The sequence below is a fragment of the Cygnus olor genome, chromosome 2 (assembly GCF_009769625.2).
Source record: "Cygnus olor isolate bCygOlo1 chromosome 2, bCygOlo1.pri.v2, whole genome shotgun sequence".
Classification (NCBI taxonomy): domain Eukaryota; kingdom Metazoa; phylum Chordata; class Aves; order Anseriformes; family Anatidae; genus Cygnus; species Cygnus olor.
This window is the reverse complement of record NC_049170.1, coordinates 71,313,433-71,325,444: the sequence shown is the minus strand read 5'-3', so window position 1 is coordinate 71,325,444 and position 12,012 is coordinate 71,313,433. Positions and strand designations below refer to the sequence as shown.

Genomic DNA, 12,012 nt, shown 5'->3' with positions numbered 1-12,012 from the left:
CAGCCTAATAAACTATGCTTCTTACTCCCCACTGTTAAAAAGTGCTTACATAACTTCCAGTAAAACACATGCCCCTGTGCAAAATCTTTCTTCAAATCCCACATCTCAGCTTCCAGCAAAACAGTAATTCAGAAATATCATCCATGCCCTCATCAGCAGAGATAAAAAAATATTTTTTTTCTGGCTAAAGCTTTATCTGTTCATCCCTTATCCTCTTAATAGCCAAGAGTTGAACACATGCAGATTAACTTGCAGTAAAAGTTCTCCATTTCTGATAATATTTGGCCTCTTATCATTTGCCTTGATATCTCTGTCTATTGGCATTTTGTCTTGTAATTGTCTTCTTCTACCTCTCTCCTATGTCTTCCATCAAATAGTTAATATTTCATTCCCCTAATACTTTTTTTAGGTTGGTTTTCTAAGGTTGCAAACCATACGCAATTTTATCATCTATTAATCCTCATTTTTCTTCACCCTTTCTCCCTCTAGTAAGTTTAGAAATTTTTGTCCAAAGTCAATCATTTTTGACAGTGTGTGTGCGCACACCTTAGAGCTCACCACCACATTTTCTTCTGCATGCCAAACTGGTGACTTAGTACTCACAGAAGTGCTATGTGTAGGGAATTGTGTAGGACAAATGAAAAGTATTGCTGGGGCTTTGTGGGATGTAGTGCTTTCTCAGTGGGAGTGTAAAGTAAGGGAGAAGTTCCTCTTAGGTTATTGGATTATTTAGAAATATTTTGTAGAAAAGATACTCATATAGTTACATAATGGAAATACATATATATATATATATAATAAACACACATCACAATTGAAATATATTTTCCATGTATTGATGGTGATTTCCCAACACAAACAGGTGATATAAAGCAAACTGGTAAATCAATAGACAATAAGATAAAGCAAATTTTTGCTATCAGGATGACCCTGGTTTTTAGCAGTGGTATTTACCAGAACACAAGTCAGCCTAGCCTCTTTGGATCCTTTGATGATATGGACCAGTAATACATTATGAGAATTTTATTTGGCATTCTTGACTAAATAAAAACAAGACAGCACAGGAGTTTACAAAGGGATTTAAGTGCTAGAAATCTGGTGCTAAAATTCTGAAGTGCAGTGGCTCTGCCCTGTCTCATTTTGCTTCTACTTGCACAGGTACAGTAACAACTAAGAGAGAGATTGGAGTGAGCAAATAGAGAAGATAACTTTTCAAACTCTATAGCAAGATTTGACAGAACCTATCTGCAAGAGTTTTGTTACACCATCTGACCTAGTAATATTTGCCCTCCAGTTGCTAACCCAGTGACGTGCAGTTGTGAATATGTCTATGGGACACAGTTTAGTGCTATGCACAGTTATTTATCTAGGTCCACTCAGATGGTGGCAATGAGGCTTAATGAGAGCAATGCACAGAGAACTCAAAGTAACAACGTATATAGATTACCCCAACCAGTAGAGAGGAAATCATAAAGGCAACTTGAATATCCTTTCTGCCATGTTACAGATTTGTTATTATTTCTAGAATGTGAAATGTATAGAGAAAAAGAGTTGGAAAATTCTAGGGTTGATTTTAAGTGACTTAACTGAGATTTTTGTAAGAGTGTAGCTGTGGCAATCTAAGATACGGGTGGACTAAAGATGCCAAGAGCTTGAGCATCCTGGAGAATTTCAGCTTCATCCTGCTAAGATAATATCATACAATGTGTCTGTCAGATTAATGTGGTCCTCATCTGAATGGGGCTGAATAGCTTGGCTACAACTGTCATATGATACAAGTGAAAACTGGATGGACTGATCCAAATCAGCATTAGCTTTGGTCTGGATGATCTCCTCAGTTAAGAATGACTTCTTCAGCCCTCAGCTAATAGAGACAAGGAGGAGTTTATGCTTCAGTCGTTTTAACAGAGATTCCCGCTCTTGTTTACAAACTTGGTACTTACTGTAGGAGGAAGATGTAGCTGAGATTTATCTCCAAGAATAGCATTGACCCATCCAAGACCAAAACTATTAATTCATTGTTGATAGCATGCCAAGTCTTGACACTGTATTCATAGAAAGGCTAAAACTTAGGAGTGCAAATACTGATAGACAGGGTAGTTTAGGATAGGTAGTTTTAGGATTTTTCCTTTTTTTTTTTTTTTTAATGTATATATTAAGTTCTCCTTTATTTCTCACTTATATGTGGACTTTAACATGCTATAATTAATAGAAAAGTATGTATACTTCAGGGCTTTGCCAGAAATCAGGAGACAAATCAAAAGAGATTTATTTACTTTTTTGTACCATGCATATGTTTCCTAACTGGCTGATAGGATTTTGGAAACCTGAGGATCTCTTTTGAGACAAATAATGGAATTGAGAAGTCTCTCTCTGCTTATTCCCAGCACAAGATTAATGAATGGCAAAGATTTCTGATTTTTATTCTTTCAACTCAATCGCAGAATTCTAAATATATAACACAAACAGCATATACTCTGGTAGCTTTTGGCTTCACACAAAGCATGGTCAGAAACAAAGCTGAAGTAGATGCACAGTAAGTATTCTGTTCCAAGCCATAAAAAAACATGCTGCTTTCCAGTGCTGGTTCTCCAGCCCAGATGAGCACAAAAGAATGTGGGTGGAACTCGCCCTCCTGCCAAGGCTATTACCTAAGCCCTATTTTGATTGAGATTTAAGTGGTGCACAGGCCTTGCGCTGCACGGGATGGAAATGGAAAATCACAGAGGCCTCTGTAGACCTTCCCTCAAAGCCAGGCGGTGGGACAGTATGTGTTTTTTTCCATGGCTGTGAAGCAAAGCCGCCTCTGTCACAGAACGCTGGTCAGCGGTCAGGGGACTGCTTCGTACCCCTGCGGCCATAAGGTCGGAGGGAATTGTACAACCACGTCTTTCTCATTCCTATCTGATTGGCGCAGAGAGGGACTCTAAGAAAAGGAAATCCCAGGTTTGCTTTTTCTCAGCAGTCGTAGCCTAAAAAGGTGTGTCTGTGTTTAATATAATTCTAATGAATGCCAGAAACTGGTTAATGCTACTTTGCAAAAGATTAAAAAGGGAATGTCTGAAGGGGATAATGTAAGCATGGGAGGATTATATTTTAATAAAATTAATCCCACCTATAAAGGAAGACTGTAACAGTGTCCATCTGGACAAATCCAATTTAACCATCTGAGAAGCTGCGCTAAATTTGCTCAATGCATTTCGTTAAGAGAAAGTGGAAAACCAGTAAAATCCTCCTCTTGTTAGGTGAAAGAAAATGACTCCAATTTGCTGGGAAAAAGAAAAAAAAAAAAAGAAAAAAGAGAGAGATCTTAAATCCCGAGGTTTTCAACAAAAGCTGAAATGCATCATCGTTGGGCCAAGATAGGCCGAGGCAGGCCTATCACATCACCCTAAGGCAGACTGTTTATCTCAGAAACTGGAGATGCAGGGAGGAATGGGTAGGGTGGACACCCTTGTCATGCATCTCCTCTAGAAAAGTAGTAAAAATGTGGTGGAAACCCACTGTTTAAATAGCTGGTCAAAAGCCTGAAGCTCCTTGATTCCACCACAACAGAAAAATACTCTCAACCAAACAGCTCATTACACACACACAGAATTTAGTGCATTCTCCCTGGCTCCAGAATAGATGCTGTGGAAGAAAATAGCTCTGTCTCATGCACTCTCCTCATTTTTATTTATTTATTTATTTTTAATACAAGGAAATGTTGGTTGTTGCCAAGAAAAAAGGTTAGTCAGCTGAAAACGAAGTTCTCCCGGCTGCGCCCTCACATGTTGCTGCTTGTGCAGCTGAAGCACCTGTGCTCCGAGATACCAGAACCTTCCGGAGGGAAGCAGCTGTTGCCTCCCCACCCTTTCCCTGGCTCCAGGATGAGACCCATGGAGCCCCTCACACAATTCTGCTTCTGGTGAACTCTTCAAGGCGAATGAGTTATGTAGGGCTGCCAAAAAGGGTCAACATGCCTGAGAAACGGGGCCCATGGATCTGTATTGCAGGGCCTTGCTGTCTGCCAAAGACATTAGGGTCTGGCTCTGGAAGGGTCTGGAGGTGTAAAGCCCACAGGCCCAACTCAGCTTGGCAAGAAGAGATCTAAAATGTCTGAATGGAGCCACTGTGCATCAGCCTAGTGTGCAGACAGAGCAGAGCCCCTCATTTTGGTAAAGCTGGAGTCTGCTCAGAGAGCAAATGACATCGCTGGAGCAGTAAGAGGCACTCAGTGTGGGTCTTAGATGTTGCTGAGTCTTGTGTTACAGCTGTAGATGACTGTTCTTGTGCCAGTGAGGAAGAGGTAACCGGTAAGTATGTCAGTTGTAGAAACATATATAGATATTATATGCTAAAGCCTGTAACAGAACCTTCAGCCTACTGAATGAAAACACTCCCAAGGGCGTGCCAATATACCATCTCTCCTTGGCAGATGAGATGTTAGCTCTGTGCGATGAGGATAATGAAATTCATGAGGAGGAAATTCCTTTGACACAACTGGCTAACCATAACTTGGTAGCCTAATGGCTCCCATTGTGCCATCCCTCAGAACTGAGACCAACTTTGATGTCTTAAAAAAAAAATTGTCATGCAGAAAAAAAATCCCTTGGCTCCAATACTTTTATTCAGGAGTCGCGTCTTCCATATGGATAATGAAGCTGAGAATGTGAGAATGAGTAAGAGCTAAGATAAATAAATCTGGCTTCAGCCAGTGGTAAGCAGAGACTTTGCATCCTGTTCTATCGACTATATACAGTTCTGCTTTAGAGGTTACAACTATTGTCTTCCTCATACTAAATGAAAAAAAAAAAAAAGTAAATTTACTAGAGGACTGACTATCCAACTGTTCCTCTTACAATCAGAAATACATAATTCTGTGTTCCTTGTATCTGTTTTTGAATAATCTAACAATTAGCAGGACTGTTTAAGGTAAACACATGTCCTTCAGAGATTAACTGCAGTGATAGACCTGTTTCATCAAAATGGATTAAGCACTGAAGGATTAAGTCCAGAGTCGCGCTTCCATCACTGATTTTCCCTTCTGATATTCCTTCACATGTAGTAATATAGTGGCTCTTCTAAGAGCATTGGATAGCTTTCTCTCTTCATTCTTGCTGGTTTTGCTGTGGACCATGGCTAACATACAATGCATTTGCCTCAGCTTTTCCCCCTACGTGACTGTTAAGGTTTTTAGCTGAATGTTAGCATCTGAGTTGGAGAACAGCTTCCAAACCATGTGGATTGGGTGATAAGACTGATGACATACTTTGAGACCAATTAGTGGAAAAGACTGATAATATATGCATTCATGAAGGACTGTTACTTGAACCTAATCTTACATATTAAAGGAGAGCTCTTATTCTAGCAAGCAAAATTGAGTTGGTTATTAATAATGCAAGGATGGTTACTGAGGGAAATACTTAGCTCATATGAGTGAATCTTATTAGGAGAGACTGGAAAAGCAAAATTCAAATGGGATAAGTGCAGCTTAGTGCTTCTGCTTGAAGCATTGCTGTTGCAAACAGAAATCTCCCAGATTTATACTTGTGTTTTCTTTTATTTGCCTGTGGCCACACCACTTAGGTCTGAGATTGCATCAGCTCTTACAATGTAAGCAGAGTCCAGCTGGGATAGTACTACTGTAAGAATAGCAAGGAACAATGCTTCTGCTTTTCCTGAGTGGCAGCTTTTCTCTTATGGCAACACTGACCCTATGGATTACTCTGAAAGCAGTGGTGCTGAGCTACAGGCGATGCCAAATAAGAAAGAATTCCTAATTATGTCTTATTATTGAAAATCCCAAGATGGCTTTTTTTTCCTGGTAGACATTGACCTTGGCTAAACAGATGAGACTCTGCTAATATAGTTACTTCTGTACAAAGGAGGAGATTATGTCCTTGTGCCCCCCAGGGGGCATGGAGCAGAAGATGCAGCCTTGCAAGAGAAGGCACAAATTTTTGCATTCAGGGCTATGGGGCAAAACTAAGCAAGGGCCTCAAGAGAAACACCTCTGAATGAAAGCAAACAAAACAAGTGGATAATGTTTCAGACAGAAATCAAAGTAAGCAGCACAATAACCAGTCACATCTCGGGTCCTTATTTCCTTGTCAGCATTGAAAACAGCGTTTCATTTCATAGTCTTTTATACTAGGACCTGTGCCTGAATTCTTTCAGTATGTTCAAAGATATGGATATGTCATCATATGCTTTATAGTCAACATTATGTTGTCCTCTAAAAGTATAATGCACAGATGATTTTCAAAGTATTTTTAATGTGGTTGCTTAAACCAACACACATTATTCTATATTGATCTGATGTAGTTAAGTTTCAAATTCTCAAATGTTCTCCATAACATATTTTGCATGTAAAATGTGACACACAGTTCTGGGGAAAAAGTATTAACTTGCTAGAATCTTTTAGAACAAATTTTCATAATGCATATATAAAAAGATATAATAAGTAGGTTGAGTCCACAAAATTGTTTTCTCTTCTGTCCAACCTACCTCTAAAAACAAATAAACTGCTTCATAGTGTTATCAATTGAAAGCTATTTGTTTTTCATTTAATGTAATGTAATGTAAAGTACAAAGTGCAATTTTAAATTTAGTTTTTAAAGTTAAGGATGAGAGGTTAAATATATCCAAGGTTCAAAAATATTTTAAAATATACCTGTCTACAGTTTGTTTGGATTTTTTAAATGACCATTAAACTTCTGTATCCCATTTGTGACACCTTAAAACAGCTTCAATTTTCAAACAGCCAATGCCTCCTGCTTTCTGGATACATAGTCCCTTCAAGCAGATAGAAACTTCAAAAAAGTGAGTGAAAATCCAGTTTATAGTTCCCATATCTCTCCCTTACATTCAGATTCTCAGGATTAATACTCTGAAAACCTTTTAACCAGTAAGGAGCTACCCCATGAGGTTTATCATTCACAAAGCCAGACCATATGCTTCTCTGGGAAAGAAGTATTTCTAGCTAGTTTATGGAAGAATAGACAACTTAGACTGAAAAGAAAGGACACTCTAATGTCAACTGTAAAGACAGATATCCCTTTAAGAGTGATACATACAGGTTTTATCAAAAAAAAAAAAGTGTTTTTTTGGTCATTTTTAGTGATATAGAGATAAGCTGTAACAGAATTTGATCTCGCTTTTGCTAGTGTAATACAGAAATAATACCACTGAAATCATTAGGGTTACTCTGCTTTTATATATACAAAATTCTGCCCTGTCACAAAATATGTTTCTTTTTGCTCTTTGTTCAGTCTGACAGATGGTAATTGGTATTGAGGCCTTTACCTTTATAGGTGATAGGATTAAAAAGTAGGAACATTAATATACTAAGCAACAATGAAGGATTCAGTTTGTCTTCATCTTTCTGGCAGTGAAGAGTCCAGAATTAAGTGCTCTGAGGGTCACTTATACAGCATAATAACCTAAATAGACTAGAACTTGCCAATTTTTTAGACAAAAAATACTTACTTCCCATTTCAGTAATGTCTCAATAGCCTCTGTATATGTAACCCAAATTCCAATAACTTATTTCAATACTTTTCAGAATTTTGTTTCGTGAATAAGTTAAGACAAGGTAAGCTTAGAGTGAGAACTTTATGATAGTGAAAACAGATGTTGTATGTCATTATTGTATATATATCGTATATCATAAAGCAATGTAGCTTACCTCTATTTCATCATAGCATAGACAACCTCATGTTTACTACATCGTCCAAATATGCACCCTGGCAGTTAACATGCAGTAACAGAAACACTTTAAGTTCGTACCCGTGCTTCTTCTGTAGTAATTTGCACATGGGACTGTACTTTGCACTACAGCCTCCTTGCTAATTTCTTGTACATTCTTTAGCAAATAGTCCTCATATAAACATGTGAAGAAGCCAATATTTCTAATTCCTTTCTCATTTCTTTTCTCTTTCCCTCAATGTTGATTTGTATACTCTATATTTTTTCTCCAAGACATCAGCGTAGGTGTTAAATGACCTAAGAGAAGTAGTAGTCTTTCGCTTTGTTTTTATAAACACAGAATTCAGCAGTCTTGGTTTCTTGGGCTCACATTAACCAAGTTCTTATCTGTTCTAACTCCTTCTTTTACTGCTTTTCACCTCCTTAAGGTTGTTGGACCAGTGGTGTACCCACATGGTATTTTTCAGGTGCACAGGCCTCACGCACCTCTACATTAGACTGGAGGGTATATAGCACTGTAAGCCTAGTGCTAAGCCCAGTTTGGTATATCATACTGTTCAGTAGGGCATTTTAGATCAAGCATGGAATTGCAGTAACCACAGCTACACATCTAGCCCATAGCTGGTTAGCTCAGGCTGTAAGCAAGACTTGTGCAGACTTATCCCAACAGGATTAAGAGCAGGATGTTCCTTTAGTTTAGGTGAGTATCAATTCAGTGAGTATGTTTTCATTTTTAATCAATTCTCTAAGTTGAAAATCTAACCCAATTTGCATTCACATTGTTGAATCTAAATCCAAGATTGCCTGTCCCCTAGCCAGATTTGCCAAACCTTAAAGGGCCATTCAGTGAGATAAGTTAGGATCAAGCTTGCAAATAATAAGTACATGTCTTTTGGGAATGTACTTTGGGGAATGGGTAGAAGTAAAACATCTTTGGAACTAAATAGGCTTATTTTTCCTCCATACCAGCTTCCTGTATCAGCTGAGTGGCAGTTCCATCTGCTGATTCCAGGGCCTTGCCCCCCCAGGCAAGATGGGGGAACAGCTCATGAGAGACAAATGCAGTTTTTCCTCTCAGTATCATCCTAGCAATGTGTACACTTAATACTGCTCAGCTGCTGGAAGGAGAAGGAATTGGATAAAGGAAAAGTTCATGTAGCTCTGGAGTTCCCCATCTCTCTCCGTTGTAGAAGAAATTCCCCAATGCCAGCTGGCTAGTTGTGCTAGTAGTTGATCCAATCCCTTCTGCCTTACGGAAAGGAAAAAGAGAACTCTTCAGGCAAGCTCCCATATCACCTTAGTGGGATCATGGAAACTACTGTTGCCTCTGTCCTCACCTTCCCGTGTCTTTCTCCCCTGCAGAGACCAATGCCAGACATGACCAGTGTTCAATAGATTGGCTGTGCCAGAAGGCTGACCTTAAACCCTAGTTTAAAATACAGTGTAAACATCATTGGCCAGGAGTCAAACAGAATACTAAAATCACCTTCACATCCATCATCTGGAAACATTCTCTGGTAGCTAATTAAAAATCCATTTCTAGACTCTGAGGAATATCAACCTGTTTGATTCTCAGAGGTGAAATATTAAAAGTTAAATATACAGCAGATAAATAATCAGGTCACAATTCTTTATCCAATATTCTCCCTGTCATGGAAAAAGTATGTAATTTAAATTTGTCAAGAGCCTGGAAACTGTGGAACAAAGACCTGAAACTGAAATACCTTCTTTCAGACATTGTTCTTACTATACAAACAAAGTCTACAGCAGAAGAAGCCTCTCTGGAGGAATCTCAGTCCGCTGTTCAGCTGCGAAATGATCAAGTGAAAGTATTCCTCCTCTACTTAGTACATGACTTACCCATTGGCTACATGGTTTTTAGTTAGGTTATTTGTTTGTCTTGATTTTTATATCTTCCATGAGAAAGTGACATTAACAATTTCATAATGTTACCTTAAATAATCTGTGTTCATTAAAAATATTTTGCTTTTATATTCGTCTAGCTTTTAATGCCCTGGCTTTTTACCCCTTTCCAAAATTTCTCCTATTCATGTACAACTCAGTTTTCCTTTAACTGACTTAAAATGATCCTTAATGCAAAGTGTGAGTTTTAAGACACTGAAGCATATGATCAAGGGGAAATAAGAAAATGTCTTTTCAAGATCTTTTTGAGTATGGTAGAAGTTTCCTCCTCCTCATTCATATAGAGGAAGAAGCAGATTGCGTGGAGCTGCCAGTTTAAAGAGGTGGGAGAGGGGTCAGTACATGTAGAATGGGGAATACAGAGGATATGTCTACATCAGCAAGAGGAATAGACATGTAGAATGAAAGGGTTAGAGCTGAGAACCCAATATCCATGCCGTACACATTTCAGGGTTTATAGCTCATGATGTAAACAGGACAACATATCTCTGATGTTTCTGTACCCATTTCTGCAGTCTTTTTCATTCCTCTCATTGTTTTTTAGGTATAACTGCTAGAAGGACCTGCCTAGACGTGCTGTGCAAAAGATGCTGAGGGCAGCTTCTTCATTATCAGGTAGGGTGTGTTCACCATCCTTTCTGCAGAGTCTCATACTTGTAATAACTTCATTGGTCTGAAATTTAGGAATAAAAATACCTTTTATTTTGTTGCTCTGAGCAGAAGTTTGGGGAGGACCAAAAACTGATGAACAGGGTGGGTTTGCTGTTCAGTTTCTATGTCTAGAATAATGCAACAGGGGGTAAGACCTAATGAGATAGACCTGATGACATCTTCTATTTATAATGCAGATATTTGGATCATCTCCAAAAAACATCACTTTGACAGCTGGACTCCATACATTTTAAACCATGAGGAAAATTAAAAATACATCCAATGTTTTCAGTTATTTTTACTAGTTCTAGTAAACATTTACAAGTCTGTGCTTTATGACATGTTGTTAGCACTTTTGCCACATAATTTCTTCTGTTTGGAGAGGTTCTGATGCTTGTTTTTGATATGCCTCAGCAACCTTACTGATTTGCAGAACAATAAGAAAATAGCACAATAATCAAGATAATACAAGGTATCCTATGCCTTTGCTGCATTTGACATGTATTATGCTTTTGTGAGTGATACCAAATCTCCTGTAGTATCACCTTGAATGGAAGAAAGAAAGCAAAAGGATAATCAATCAAGGTCTGATTCAGAAAGTCATGTGTTATACAGATTTTTTCAGTCTAAAAGCAGTCTTGAAATTGAGCATGGAGCAGCAAAAACAAAAGTTATATAAACTACAAATTTCAAGAAACTATTTGACAGCATCATGATGAATCATTCTGAAACATATCTAAATATTCAATATGTCAAAAAGAAATTAATGAGTCTTCATATAGGACTCAGTCTAAGGTAGGATCAAGGTGAGTACATGTTAATGTAGAGTAATGCGTAATGTAGACTGTGTTGAATAGGAAAGTGTTCTTTCCTATTTTATGTAAGCATTGTCATTCATTGGTTATGAAAAAAAAAGGTCTTGCTGTAACACATGCATTGCCTAGTTCAGCAACAGTACATTAGGAGAGTTGGATTTTGCTGACAACATGGGTTTTCTAGGCGATATCTCAATTAGCGTCCAAGCAGATTGAAGAACTACTCAGCATCAAGAAGACTGGGTTAAAAAACAATTACGAAAAACACCCAGAAAGAATTTCAGAAGTTCCAAATCAAGTATTATCTTAAAAGGCAGAGGAACAAAAGAGGTACTTCAGTTTGCATATCTGCTCTGGGCAGCAACCCAAGAATATGAGCATAGTTGTACTGGGTCTGTGTAGCCCAGTATCCTGTTTCAGATGGTTGCCAAGCGGGGGTGGAGGTACTAGGCTCAAAGCTATGAGTTTTTCTGCAGCAGATTTTCTGACTGTCTTGCAGAGTCTTGGGTTTATGTCCTACACTTGACATCAGAATTTAACAGACATAACCCCTCCTGCTGGTGGCAATTCTTCAGGTACACACCAAAGGCAGTGATCAAAAACAAATGTCTGTGGAAGAGTGCAAAAATAGAACAAACATATAATGATACTTTTTCAAATACTCTCCCAGTAGTCAGCAATTTGAGGAAGCATCTGAGAGACAACATGACTGTGGAGGATCTCACATTCCCCTTGTGAAATCAGCATAGCTATGGGCACATCACAAGTGCCTGTACACAAATGCATACATCCTGAAAGTAAACAAGAAGAGTTAGAAGTCCATGTAGTTGTAAACCTGTGGCCTCATTGGAATTAGAGACATGATGGTACAGCTCACATGACAGGAGTGCTGCAGTGAATGGATACAGGCTTTTGAAGAAAAACAGCCTGAGAA

At 38.4% G+C, this 12,012-nt stretch overlaps 1 long non-coding RNA gene across 1 annotated transcript in view; it reads left to right on the top strand.

Annotated features, from left to right (window-relative positions):
• The window catches only part of LOC121065780, a 44,383-nt gene extending 33,776 nt beyond the window's left edge, over nt 1-10,607 (top strand). Inside the window, exons 3-4 of the long non-coding RNA XR_005817308.1 lie at nt 10,157-10,227; nt 10,461-10,607. This is a non-coding gene — a long non-coding RNA (uncharacterized LOC121065780). The remainder of the gene's footprint in view (nt 1-10,156; nt 10,228-10,460) is intronic.
• Nucleotides 10,608-12,012: the final 1,405 nt, after the last annotated feature.